The sequence below is a fragment of the Petromyzon marinus genome, chromosome 2 (genome assembly GCF_048934315.1).
Source record: "Petromyzon marinus isolate PM22_M1 ecotype Great Lakes invasive population chromosome 2, UKy_Petmar_22M1.pri1.0, whole genome shotgun sequence".
NCBI classification, from domain to species: Eukaryota; Metazoa; Chordata; class Hyperoartia; order Petromyzontiformes; family Petromyzontidae; genus Petromyzon; species Petromyzon marinus.
In genome coordinates, this window is record NC_133668.1 from 17,134,576 (window position 1) to 17,148,031 (window position 13,456).

Sequence of the window (13,456 nt, forward strand, 5' to 3'; positions counted from 1 at the left end):
TCAGCACCCACAGACACCGACAAACACAGACACTCAGCACACATAGACAACCAGCACCCATAGACACCGACAAACACACTCAGCACCCACAGACACCCACAACACAGACACACAGCACCCATAGACACTCAGCACCCACAGACACCCACAACACAGACACTCAGCACACATAGACAACCAGCACCCATAGAAACTCAGCACACGTAGACAACCAGCACCCATAGACACCGACAAACACACTCAGCACCCACAGACACCCACAGCACAGACACCCAGCACCCATAGACACCCAGCGCCCATAGACACCGACAAACACACTCAGCACCCACAGACACCCACAACACAGACACCCACAACACAGACACCCAGCACCCATAGACACCCAGCACCCATAGACACCCAGCACCCTAAGACAGCTACAACACACTCAGCACCCACAGACACCCACAGCACAGACACCCAGCACCCATAGACACCCAGCACCCATAGACACCGACAAACACACTCAGCACCCACAGACACCCACAACACAGACACCCAGCACCCTAAGACAGCTACAACACAGCACCCACAGACACCCACAACACAGACACCCAGCACCCATAGACATCCAGCACCCTAAGACAGCTACAACACACTCAGCACCCACAGACACCCACAACACAGACACCCAGCACCCATAGACATCCAGCACCCTAAGACAGCTACAACACACTCAGCACCCACAGACACCCACAACACAGACACCCAGCACCCATAGACACCCAGCACCCATAGACACCGACAAACACACTCAGCACCCACAGACACCCACAACACAGACACCCAGCACCCATAGACATCCAGCACCCATAGACACCGACAAACACACTCAACACCCACAGACACCCACAACACAGACACCCAGCACCCATAGACACCCAGCACCCTAAGACAGCTACAACACACTCAGCACCCACGGACACCCACAACACAGACACAAAGCACCCATAGACACCCAGCACCCATAGACACCGACAAACACACTCAACACCCACAGACACCCACAACACAGACACCCAGCACCCATAGACACCCAGCACCCATAGACACCGACAAACACACTCAGCACCCACAGACACCCACAACACAGACACCCACAACACAGACACCCAGCACCCTAAGACAGCTACAACACAGCACCCACAGACACCCACAACACAGACACCCAGCACCCATAGACACCCAGCACTCATAGACACCGACAAACACACTCAACACCCACAGACATCCACAACACAGACACCCAGCACCCATAGACACCGACAAACACACTCAGCACCCACAGACACCCACAACACAGACACCCAGCACCCATAGACACCCAGCACCCTAAAACACCTACAACACACTCAGCACCCATAGACACCCACAACACAGACACCCAGCACCCAGACATCAATGACCCATTGCACCTATAGACACCAAACACCCGCCCAGTAAACATGGAACCGTTGGTCCAACGGTTCCAACCACATGCCAACGTCGGCGCAACGTTCCATTCCTACTGGGTAGCCCGCCTAACACCCAGACACGCACACACGGCACCCACAGCCCCCCCAGCGGCGTCCACCGTGGCGCAGATTGTTCACGAGCCCAGAGCGTGACACCCGCTGCGAGCGTGGCACTCGGCGTGTGTCCGCTTGACACTTGTGTGAGCGCATGGGTCAGCGTCGCGCGCACGCACGCACGCATCACAGCATCGGCACGCGTTCGCATCGTGAGAGTCCGTAAATCGACTGGGAACACCGAAGCGGAGAGCGTAACAGGTGAGCGCACGCGTTCAGCAGGGCAGCAATGCATTACGCGTGCTGTTAACACTGCGAGAGCGCGCGCGCACGTGCGCGCGCGTGTGTGTGTGATGTTAGCATAGTGAGTGTTGGTGGTGATGTGATGTTAGCATAGTGAGTGTTGGTGGTGATGTGATGTTAGCATAGTGAGTGTTGGTGGTGATCAGCTATCTGTGTGAAAGTGCTGCCGATGATGCACTCGCTATGTGTGCTGTAGTCATTTAGCGATGTCGCGTGCTGTGCCTGCATGTGAGCTGCACACTCGAGTGCGAGTGCTGTTAACGTACTTGGTGCGATGTCCGCACACTTTGCGCTGTTGATGCTACTTCAATGCGAGCACACTCTGGGTGGGAGTGCTGTTGGCGGACTGAGTGATGTGTGTGTAGTAAGTACACATGATTGACGTGCTGTAAAGTGGCAAAAAGTACTTTTTTTAGGTTTACACTTTGCAAGTAAGTAAACTTACTTAATAATCGACGCACACTCACCTGAGCGCGTGGTCGCACTGAAACTCCCGTACGCTGAGACAGAGGGGCGGTGGCGGTGGCGGGGGGGTGCTGGAGCACACACACAGAGCCACAGAGAGACAAAAAGAGGTGGGTGGGGGAGGGTGGTGGGTGGGTGGGGGAGGGTGGCGGCACGGAGAGGCGGAGCTGGTGGGTGGCACGCAGAGGCAGAGTCGAGGGCACGCAGAGGCAGAGTCGAGGGCACGCGTTGTTGGCCGGCAGCACCACGCCGAGTGTCTCTCGCACGCGCGCCTCTTCCGCTCACAGCTGCCCGCGCTGACGTCAGCACGGGCAGCAGCTGCGGCTCGAGATAGCAGCCGGGGAGGGGCGCGCCGGGGACAGAGGTGGGGGGGGGGGGCTGATGGAGTGGGGGGGATGGAGTGGGGGGGATGGAGTGGGGGGGGGACTGATGGAATGGGGGGGGGGGGTGATGGAGTGGGGGGGGTGATGGAGTGGGGGGGTGATGGAGTGGGGGGAGAGTTGGAAGGTCGGATGGAGTGGGGGGGATGGAGTGGGGGGATGGAGTGGGGGGGATGGAGTGGGGGGGATGGAGTGGGGGGGGGGACTGATGGAGTGGAGGGGGTGATGGAGTGGGGGGGTGATGGAGTGGGGGGAGAGTTGGAAGGTCGGATGGAGTGGGGGGGGATGGAGTGGGGGGGATGGAGTGGGGGGGATGGAGTGGGGGGGGGGACTGATGGAGTGGAGGGGGTGATGGAGTGGGGGGAGAGTTGGAGGGTCAGATGGAGTGGGGGGGGGGATGGAGTTGGAGGGGGGTGATGGAGTGGGGGGCAGGAGAGAGGGATGAAAGTTGGGGGTGAGCAGGGCAGGCAGGAGGGCAGTGGAGCAGTTTTGAAATGGTTCGATCTCAACATTACCCCTCTGGTGTTGAGAGCCAAAGTGATGACTAACTTCCCGACACGATGCTCAGCGTTAGGGGCCGTCCATAAATGACGTCACGCACCTTGGGGGGGGGGGGTCAGACATTTGTGACGATGTGTGACGAGGGGGGGTGTTTGAGAAATGTGACGTCACATCAAAATGCGCAACTTTAAATAAATATGTACAACACGTTCTACTTAATTAAATAGACTTTTTAATAAATGTTTTCTCCTACAACATCAGAGTGCAGCGCCACATTAAATACGCACTACAATGACAATAGTTTAAAGTGATTTGAAGCATGTTTTATTTTGGGGGGGGTGGGGGGCAGAGCTTTGTGACGTCATATTTGAGGGGGGGTCTGACTTTTTGTGACGCCGTATGACTAGGGGGGGGGGTCAAAAATCGTCCAAAATCGCGTGACGTCATTTATGGACGGCCCCTTCCCCCCCTGGTGTTGAGAACCAAAGTGATGACAAACTTCCCGACTCGATGTGCAGCTTTATCGCTCGGTACCTCAAAAGGACGCAACGCGGTTTTGTGTTAAATTTGTTCAAAAGCGGTTTCGCAAATTCTGAGCGGATTCTCATTCAATGCACAAGGTTGTCTTTCCCATTTTTTCGTCAGTTAACCAGGTTTGTATTCTGTGCTCGGGCAGTAGTCTACTTTTGCAATGATTAGCAAGGGTGATTTAGAACAACCGACTGCGATATCACTTGCGTTATTCCAAAGTTTAAACAATAACGTGTTTGCATCAGAGGGCTGAGTCATCTCGTAACGTGTCAAACCACTACTGTAGTGACTCAAAAGCAAGCCCTTCCTGCAGTTGTTATGATGTATGCTTCGTAGTAGTCTACACCAATGCCGCGTGACTTACAGCTAAACCAAGGTTTAATGAATACCTGTGTAGAGGTGCTAACTACTCACTGTTCGGTAACCTGCATTGCCACTAGGTATCAAAGGGGCAGTGCAGCGTTACCTCTGTGTGAATAACGGTTGGGGTCAGACGAGGTGAAGTGGATCGTAGCCACAGTTTGGTAAGAACCAATCAGACAGTTCCACGTGGGAATGTGGGATTGGTTAGACCTGGCCACAAACGGGTATATGAAGGGTGACCGCGCAGAGCACGGGGGGTTCTCTCCCTACACGAAGACCGAAGCCCGGGCTGAAGATAGCCAGGACCCTGGACCCAGCCTTCCAGTGCTTCTGAGGGCTAAGGCTCGGCGTATCCAGTGGTCATGACCCACCGGGCCAGCGGTGGGTCAGATAGCCTCCCCTAAGTCCAAGCCGGAGGACTCTAGGATAGCGGTAGACTCGAGAGTTTGTCCCGCCAAGGAGGCTGTACCTCCTTAGGTTAACAAGAGACCTGTGTGTAGGTCCCGCTAAGTCCGGAGGCTGTGCCTTCTTAGGGTATCGGGTGAAGGAACCGTATACCCCTTTGTGTGTTAAGAACTGTGTAAGAGAAGAAAGACAATAAACGGAGTGTGCCTCATAAGAAGTTTATTCGTCATTATAAACACTGCACCTGTGTAGTGAGCGACTTCCGACACATCTAGTGGAAGGCTTCTTATTTATTAAGAGCACACAGGGCAATACACTTCGTAACGCGGCTACACCCTAGGCTGTCCACACACGCAGCCCATCTCTGTCCTAATCTTTGTTTTTTTCGGTAAAGTCACGTAGGTAAAATAAAATAAAACAACTAAATGAAATCACGATGTTTCGGAGGCAACACAAGCTTCCGTCTTCAGGTGGAACAGACACAGCAAAATTCGCTGTATACAGGTAGGTAAAATAAAATAAAAGTTGTTTTATTTTACCTACGTGGCTTTACCGAAAAAACCAAAGAGTATGAACCCTTGCAGTCACGAAAGCTTCAAATCTAGAATCATCTCTGTCCTGCTACGCGACGCTGGCTGGTTGACGAGCGTAGGTAGAACATAAGTAATATTTTATATTATCTTTGGTTCTTTCGGTAAAGTCACGTAGAATGAGAATAAAATAATAAAATTCTCACGACGTTTCGGCCACAACGCAAGCGGCCGTCTTCAGGTGAAAGACAGCTCTGTTGTCCTGACAGTTCTGTACCTCATTGAAGCTCTGTCGTTCCGACAGCTCTGTCGTCCCGCCAGTTCTGTACCTTTCACCTGAAGACGGCCGCTTGCGTTGTAGCCGAAACGTCGTGAGAATTTTATTGTGTTATTTTATTATTTTATTCTCATTCTACGTGGTGGTGACTTTACCGAAAGAACCAAAGAAGGAGCGGGAGAATGCCAGCAGGAGAGTGCCAGCAGGAAAGATAAATTTGCTTGTAAATGTAAACTCGGCGAGGGCCCGGATATTTTTACATTTACAAGCAAAGTTCTCTCTCCTGCTCGCTTCTACATTAACATTAGCTACCCCGCCCACCTCTAAACCTTTATAAACAGACAGCCTCAGCAGATTCCCCCTTTTTTCACCTGATGACGGTTGCTTGTTGCGATCGAAACGTCGTGATCTATTAGATTTTTTCTACCTACGTGACTTTACCGAAAGAACCAAAGAGTATGAGGCAAACATGTTTTATTGTCTTTGATCCCCTAATTAATTCTATATACGTAAATAATGCAGTACCTCGATATACGAAGTAGATGCATTCCTGGTGCTTCGTTCGTTTATTGAAACTCCGTTTATTGAATAACTTGTAACATTAGTACTTTGAGAATGCGTTCCCAGCCTTCGTAACTTACTATTTCACACTATAAACAATTCACAACTTACCATTCATATTGTAAACAATACATTACATTTTTACAAATATATTTTATACTGCATCGTATTAACATTTTTGTTAAATTACATAAATTAAAGAAACAGTGAAGAGATGCAATTGTATTCTTATTTACATAATGCTGTACTGGAGATCGAAAATGTATTATTAATTCGTGATTTCAGTGTTTTTTTCTCATTTCTTATTTTACTTTAGTTTTACCACTAAAGTAATGGTAACAAATCCAAAGTTCGTTTGACTGAAACTTCGTATATCGAACATTCGCATATCAAGCTATTCCTGTACTGTAGGGGCACCACGATAGCGAAATGTTAACCACCTCGCCTGGTATGCAGGAGATCGTGGGTTTGATCCTGACCCTAACCCCTTCTATATTTGGAGTTTGCGTGTCCTCTCTCCCCATGGATTTCTTTCCAGGTCCTTCGGTTGTTTCCCCTCCACATTTAGAATCAACCCTGCGTTTAGAGTGCTTTGGCTGCTATACATTACCACGTGATAAGCCAATTTATTGAGCTATCATTTGTAGCCAGGCCGCTTCCGAAAAAGAGCTGTACCAGGCGATGTAGTTAACATCTCGCTACGAGTCGATCTCACGCCACTCTCGAAGTCCACCTTCACTCACTGGCCATCCTGCAGATGAAACGGTCTGCATACATGGGTTGCAAGCGGGCGAAAATCACGATCCATCGAGGTATTTTATTAATTAATTATTAATTCATAAATAACTATTAATCAATATTATTCTCATGATAGGTGAATCTCACATTCTATGCGTAAGGATCGATTATTTCTAATCGTGCAAACATGCATTTTTTTATTCATTGTAAGAACTGAACAGAACAAGACAGACAAACGAGATCACGGATAGTACGCAGGAGGCAGTACAAACGAGACAGTAGACTATATAAAGTAGAAGAGGCAGTATAAATTAGAGAGTAGGCTAAAGAGTCATCTATAGCGAGATACAAAAGACAAAGAACTGCTTCTCGCATCATGGCCACCGATTGTCACAATTCATTGAATTGTGGCGTGACACGGGAGTGAATCATTACAAGCTAAGGGTTAGATTACCAAAAATATTTTTTTTTATCCCTGGTAAGATTAAGAGAGAGAGGTGGTCATGGAAGGATTGTGAGAGAATGATTAGGGCTTCATTCTTTACCTGCCTTCCATGTCTTTTCAGCTGTAGCTTAACCAGCTTTCACGTGACTTATTTTCAAGGCTAAGAAATGTTATTTATTTTGTCCAGTGGTTAATAATTTACCCATTTATCAGGGATAGAAACTCAAACAATCTTCATGTATGTTCAATGGGTTTGTTAGGAGAAAAAATTTACACTAAACAAGACCTAAAATACAGCACATAGATGCAGAAAGCAGCCGCATGCACTGTACCGTAAGCATACCATTGAAATAAAAACAATAGCAGCAGCAATTTGATATGCTGTGCAAATCCTGCAGTTTAAATAGTTCGCATAGATAGATCTGACTGTTCATGAGCCAACGTTGGTCCAACGGTTCCAACCACACGCCGACGTTGACCCAACGTTGACATGTTTACTGGGAAGGGCCTTTATGATGACAATGAAAGGGTACTTTACAGCATGTTAACTCTCTAAATCCAATGCATTTTTGCTGCTAACTTGAGGTTTGTTAGGTATTCGCCTTGGCACTGAAATGCATTTCTCAAAAACCCACATATAAACACCGCAAATATGCATACACAAAGCATGCACTGTATTATGACGCATACAATGTGCAAAGGCCATTTGTGTTGCAGTGAACTTAAAATACTGAATCCTACGATAAAAATTGCAATATTTCAAGACGTACACACATGCATAACGGTTGCATGCAGTAACCACATTTTACAATTTCACAAAATCAGTTTTAAGTTAACTCAACCACTGAACCCTATTCATATTTGCCTAAAGTCCCCCTGTACCTAGGGTGTATTTATGTGTAGTGAAGGCCACCACTATTGATAAACAGTCTTTTTTTCAGAAGCGACTTAGCCAACAAATGATAGTTAATCGAAGTGGCGGCTTATGTGAAATTTATAGCAGCCAAATTATCTCAAAGCGTGTTTTTAAATGTGGAGGGAAAAACTGGAGGACCGAAGAAAAATGAACACGACGCGTGGAGACGGTCCCTCTTTATGGACGGCCCCTAATATAATAAGCCAAGAATGTTCTAGATTTGAAGCTTTCGTGACTGCAAGGATCCATACTCTTTGGTTCTATTCGGTAAAGTCACGTAGGTAAAAAATAACAAAAAATCACGTTTCGGCCACAACACAAGTGGCCTTCATCAGGTGAAGGGATTGGACTGTCTAGAGGACAGCGTTGGAGTGAAGACAGCAAGCCCAGGTCGCGTCCTTTAAGCTGTGTGGGAGGAAACAAAAACGCCTTGGCAAAGGAATTAGCATAAAATGATGTACTGGACCAGCACGGTGGGGGGGGGAGTTTACATAATGTTGGTGTGAAGGGAAATAAACTTCTGTGAAAGTGTGGAATACCACTACTTGAATAAATATACTGTACCATTGAAAATTAGTTTAATGTTTGGTTTGATTTAGAACATCTTTCCAATGATTGCTTAATTTGAAACCATCCTCTCGGTTAAAATTGTGTCTGTGTTTGTAAATCTGAATTGCCTCGTGGACAAATCTCTGATAAAAACCCGTGGGTTTGCAGATAACCTTAGTATCGGAGAAAACTATATCGTGATCAGCCACAGCTTAAAGGACGCGACCTGGGCTTGGCTGTCTTCACTCCAACGCTGTCCTCTGGACAGTCCAATCCCTCCACCTGATGAAGGCCACTTGTGTTGTGGCCGAAACGTCGTGATTTTTTGTTATTTTTTACCTACGTGACTTTACCGAATAGAACCAAAGAGTAAGCCAAGAATGTGTCTCGCGCGTGACGTCACTCCACATGAGGCCCACCCCACCATCATTAATAATCATGAGCGGGTGACGTGATGCACCCCTCCTCATGAATACTTATCATTAGCGGGTGACGTCACTCCACATGCCGCACCCCTCCCCAATAACCGTGACGGGGTGACGTCACTCCACATGCGGCAACTCCCCCCCCCCCTCATTAATAATCATGAGCTGAACAATTTTTCTATTAAATATTTCAGATTTACTGCAATATACACCCCTCCTTGGACGGAGAGAGCGCTACACGCCACGACAGCCCTTCTCACCCAACTACACTGCCATGCAGTACTTTGACTTTCTCTTCGAGTCAACTACGGTATAGGCCTACATTTATTTAATCTTTGTTGAGTTAACCAACACGCAGCACAGCAGAGCCTACGGTGAGCAGAATAGTAACATATTTTTTGTTAGATTCTGATATTTCAAACACGAATGTGTTATTCACACACTTCTACTTGAGTGTTAAACGATAACCGGTAAACTGGTAACCGTTTTAGAATCGATTACTGATTCCAGTCAGAAACTATTAATCAATCCCAGTGCAATTTTAATAATTAATAAATAGATGTGTACGTGCGAATGTTAAAATCTCACAGCGGAAGGCCTTAATGTATATATGCATAAATAATATTCTGTATGGGTAAATACAAGGTCAAGGTGCAGCCTGGAAATAGCATGCTCATGCCACTGCTGACAGAAGGTCCTCCACTAGAGCGAGCTCTGGAATGTATTTGGTCGACTGTTCCACATGCTTGATGAAGAGGTGGGTGTACCCACACTTGACCTCAAAACACGTGACTTGCTGATCACCAAATCGTGGTGTGTACCCATGAATACTGCAGGGGATTTAAAAAAAAAACTCGTTTTAAATGCTTGGGCTTATTTGTCTGCTATTAAAATAGATCATCCAAGTGCACCATGGGAAAAAATGGGCAGAGCCCATTTTTTTATACACAGATGATATAAAATCTTGGGATATGGGTAGCACATGTGCTTTCCGCTTGACACTCCCCACCCACTGTCAAGACTGATCATGGACAGACAGTACAAAGTACAAAACAAAATGGAATCTCACCCTTGTGAACTAAATTATTTTTACCTTGGTTTTGATGTGAAATTACACTCTTCATGGGGGTGTATATGTTTCACAGAAATACAATTAATCTTCCAAATGTGTATGCGCAATTTTTCACACGTCTCTGGAATATGCAGGTCGGGCAGCTGTCTAGAGACTTCATTGCAAAATTCGATTGAAAGCAACAGTATCATTTTCAGTATGATTTATCTGTTGCTGTGATAGCTGTGCAATTATTTAATCAAACATAGATTTACATTTCCAGAGGGCAGAGAGGGGAGACGTTGCTCACATAAAACAGTTGAATTTGTAAGATGAAGAGAGTCGTTGAAGAAAAATATACCATTCCTAGGTAAAAAAAAAATAGTTTTACCATACCTTAAGTTCCCCTAAATCCAAAAGAATGTGTTCATGGTCTTGCATTCACACACCTGGGAAGGACATTCCACATAATTTACACAGACATCATGCTTTTGCAGGGTGTGTGGTATGAACGCCAAATATGTGGGGGTCCTAATTCACGAAGAGTGGTTGGCTGTCATTCTACCCCATTTTGGTAGAATGTACACGCCAACACTTGCAAATCTCTCGATGATCACATTGGTTTTCATTGAAGATGGCATTACTAACACAACACGCGTGTATTCATCAATACCATTTTGAATTGCATAACAAAAATAAAAGCGTATGCTATTGCTGTTGATTTACAAAAAGACAATGGCTAATTTCCCGTTTTGTGCTAAATACATCTCAGTAAAAATATATCAATCAAATTACCCTATAGACTCTATCAAGACTAAGGAGTGATTATCCTGGAAACTTATCACTTCATATAATCCAAAAGTACTCATCAGAGAATACCTTTCTTCTCTCTTCGTTGCAACGATTGAACAACCTCAAGCCATAGCTATTTGCCAAAATTAAACAATAAGAGGCATTGTTGTGGCAAATCCACTGCAGAATAAATCTCTACACAGATTATCACAATGGCTCTCTCTCTCATCATCAGCCGTGATATTTCCCCTGCTGCAGCGTGTCCTGCCAAAGCCTACTTTTCACAAGCCAATGTCTCTGATTTGCATTTATTCTCTGATCCAAGAGTTCCTCTTTATGTATCTCACTATAATTCCAAGCACGTACCTCTTCATGAAGACGAACAGGTCCAGACGCCTCTCCCTCCCAACCCTTCACCATCTGGCACTTGACCAGCATGGTGAAGTATGGTCAGTGCCAGCAGTGAATTGATAAATAGCTGTAAATGTTTTTTGTATATCGAGGAATGTTGTGCTCGCATGTCATTTGCACTACCGGTCTAGCTTCCATCGCTTTGGTGACCGTGTCTGCACATGCAGACCAATAAATCATGAAGTTAATTGCATCTGTAAACTGTGAATGAGAAGGGGAAATGTGCATGCGTTTTTGCAGACAGAAAGCAGAAACCCGACTGGTTGGAGCTTTGTTAATGGTGTTAATAAACGTGCTGTAAAAAATCTAAACTCATAGTAAAAATCACAGCAACTTTAAATCAAATGGGCTATAGCCAACACAGGAAGGTCTGCTCAGAACTCTGCAATGCACTTTTCTGTAGATAATATACCATTCAAGTATACTAGCACTGTAAACAATCGTTTGTGTATGTAAGCCACCGAGCAATATTTATAGTGTTGAATTATACGTTCCTAAAAACCCTCTTACAGGCAATGCATCTCACAGTGCTGGAGACAGCTCTGCTCGTGACTAACCGTATTCTTATTGACCCCGTGTCACGAGCCTTTTGAAACGTTATCCTACAAACACAGCTTTCTTGCACTTTTGTTTCAAACATCCCTTTTTGCTCCAAATAAACAGCCACCAAATAACTCAGACCACAACGTACATTTGTATATCAGTTGTATACGATATTACAAATGGCCCAGACCAGCAGTAAAGAGCAGCTTTTCCATCAGAAGGAAACAACTTTAAAGAACGTTTCTGTTCCCATGGGTGGAGGAGGACCCCTGCCCTCAAGCCTTCCATGGTTATTGGTCATAATGTACACATTTTACTTGTACCAGTAGCTGCTCCTGGCTCTGGTCTGGGAGCGCGATACATTTTACCGCGGGTTTTCCAATTGCCAGAAACTGCAATGGATGTGTACTGATAATTATTATAATGTGAAGGCAACATAGAATGCACAAGTGCTGCTATTACCCAAACAGTTCTCCAAGCAAGCAAGGAGGCTGCATTGATTACATTTGCTCAAATACCCATGTTTGTAGCCAGACAAAATCAGAGCCACATCACCCATTAACGCTGAGATGTACTATATTAATTCGGGTCCACGCTTGACAAAAAGTGTGTATGAAGCATTGATGAGACGTGTTTTGCCTTTTACTTGGGTGCAAACAGCATTTCATTCGCAAACTTGGGATTGAAAACGCCAGACAAAATGTTCCATTATCGTTGGTGATGTTGTTGGTCTTTGTAAATTTTATGGAAGTATTTTGTTGTAATTTTTTTTGCAAAACAGATCTAGCAGGGAATCGCAAACACACGTAAACTGCCACACAACTTTATACATATCCATAACAGAGGTTTGTTTGGGGTTAGATCACCTAAATACAAATGTGTCGTTAAACCCGCCACCACCCCACACAGCCAATTAGTAAGGTTTGTCACGTAAAGAAAACATGCCAATTTGTTGTTAGTTTCAGCACCCCGGTGTGTTGGAGAGTAAACCCATAACATTCACAATTCGAGTACGACGTTTCGTCAGTAATTACAATTACCATCATCAGGCGGACAACCAGAGTTGTGGAGAAATCCTCCTGTTTAGGTGTTAAATAGAGGGATATCCATTACAGTAATGGATAGTCATTGTAATGTATGTCGTTACTTGGCTCCCAAGTGACGACGCAACATTCATCCCTCTATTTAAGACCGAAGCAGGACGATTTCTCCACATCTCTGGCTGTCCGCCTGATGATGGTAATTGTAATTACTGATGAAACGTCGTACTCGAATTGTAAAGGTAGTGGCTTTACTCTCCAACACACCGGTGTGCTGTACTAGTAACGAATTGGCATGTTTTGTTTACGTGACAAATCTTTACTAATTGTCTGTGTCGGGTGGTGGCGGGTTTAATGACATTTATATTTACGCAATCTAACCCAATATAAGTTTTTTCTGGATAATATTGGTCGCGAAAACCTATGTGTTAAACTAACGTTATATATACACTGTATATTTGCACATGGGTGGAGTGATGGTGCAGTGAGTAGTGCGCTGTGCTATAAACTACATTTTCAGAGTTCGATTCCTATGCACGGCTAATATCAATGGCGAGAATTCACTGTGAAGTTTCCGTGACGAATTTGGTAAGAGTAAAATTTAATTAAGTAAATATATATTTGCATTGGATATATGAGCTTAATATTAAAACATTTCCTTAGTTGGCGCTTCACCATATGCT

At 45.6% G+C, this 13,456-nt stretch overlaps 1 protein-coding gene across 1 annotated transcript in view; it reads right to left on the reverse strand.

The window, feature by feature from the left end:
- Positions 1-2,439, reverse strand: part of LOC116945837 (supervillin) — a 155,262-nt gene extending 152,823 nt beyond the window's left edge. Inside the window, exon 1 of the mRNA XM_076071016.1 lies at positions 2,318-2,439. The gene's annotated coding sequence lies outside the window, so the exon portion shown is untranslated. The remainder of the gene's footprint in view (positions 1-2,317) is intronic.
- Positions 2,440-13,456: the final 11,017 nt, after the last annotated feature.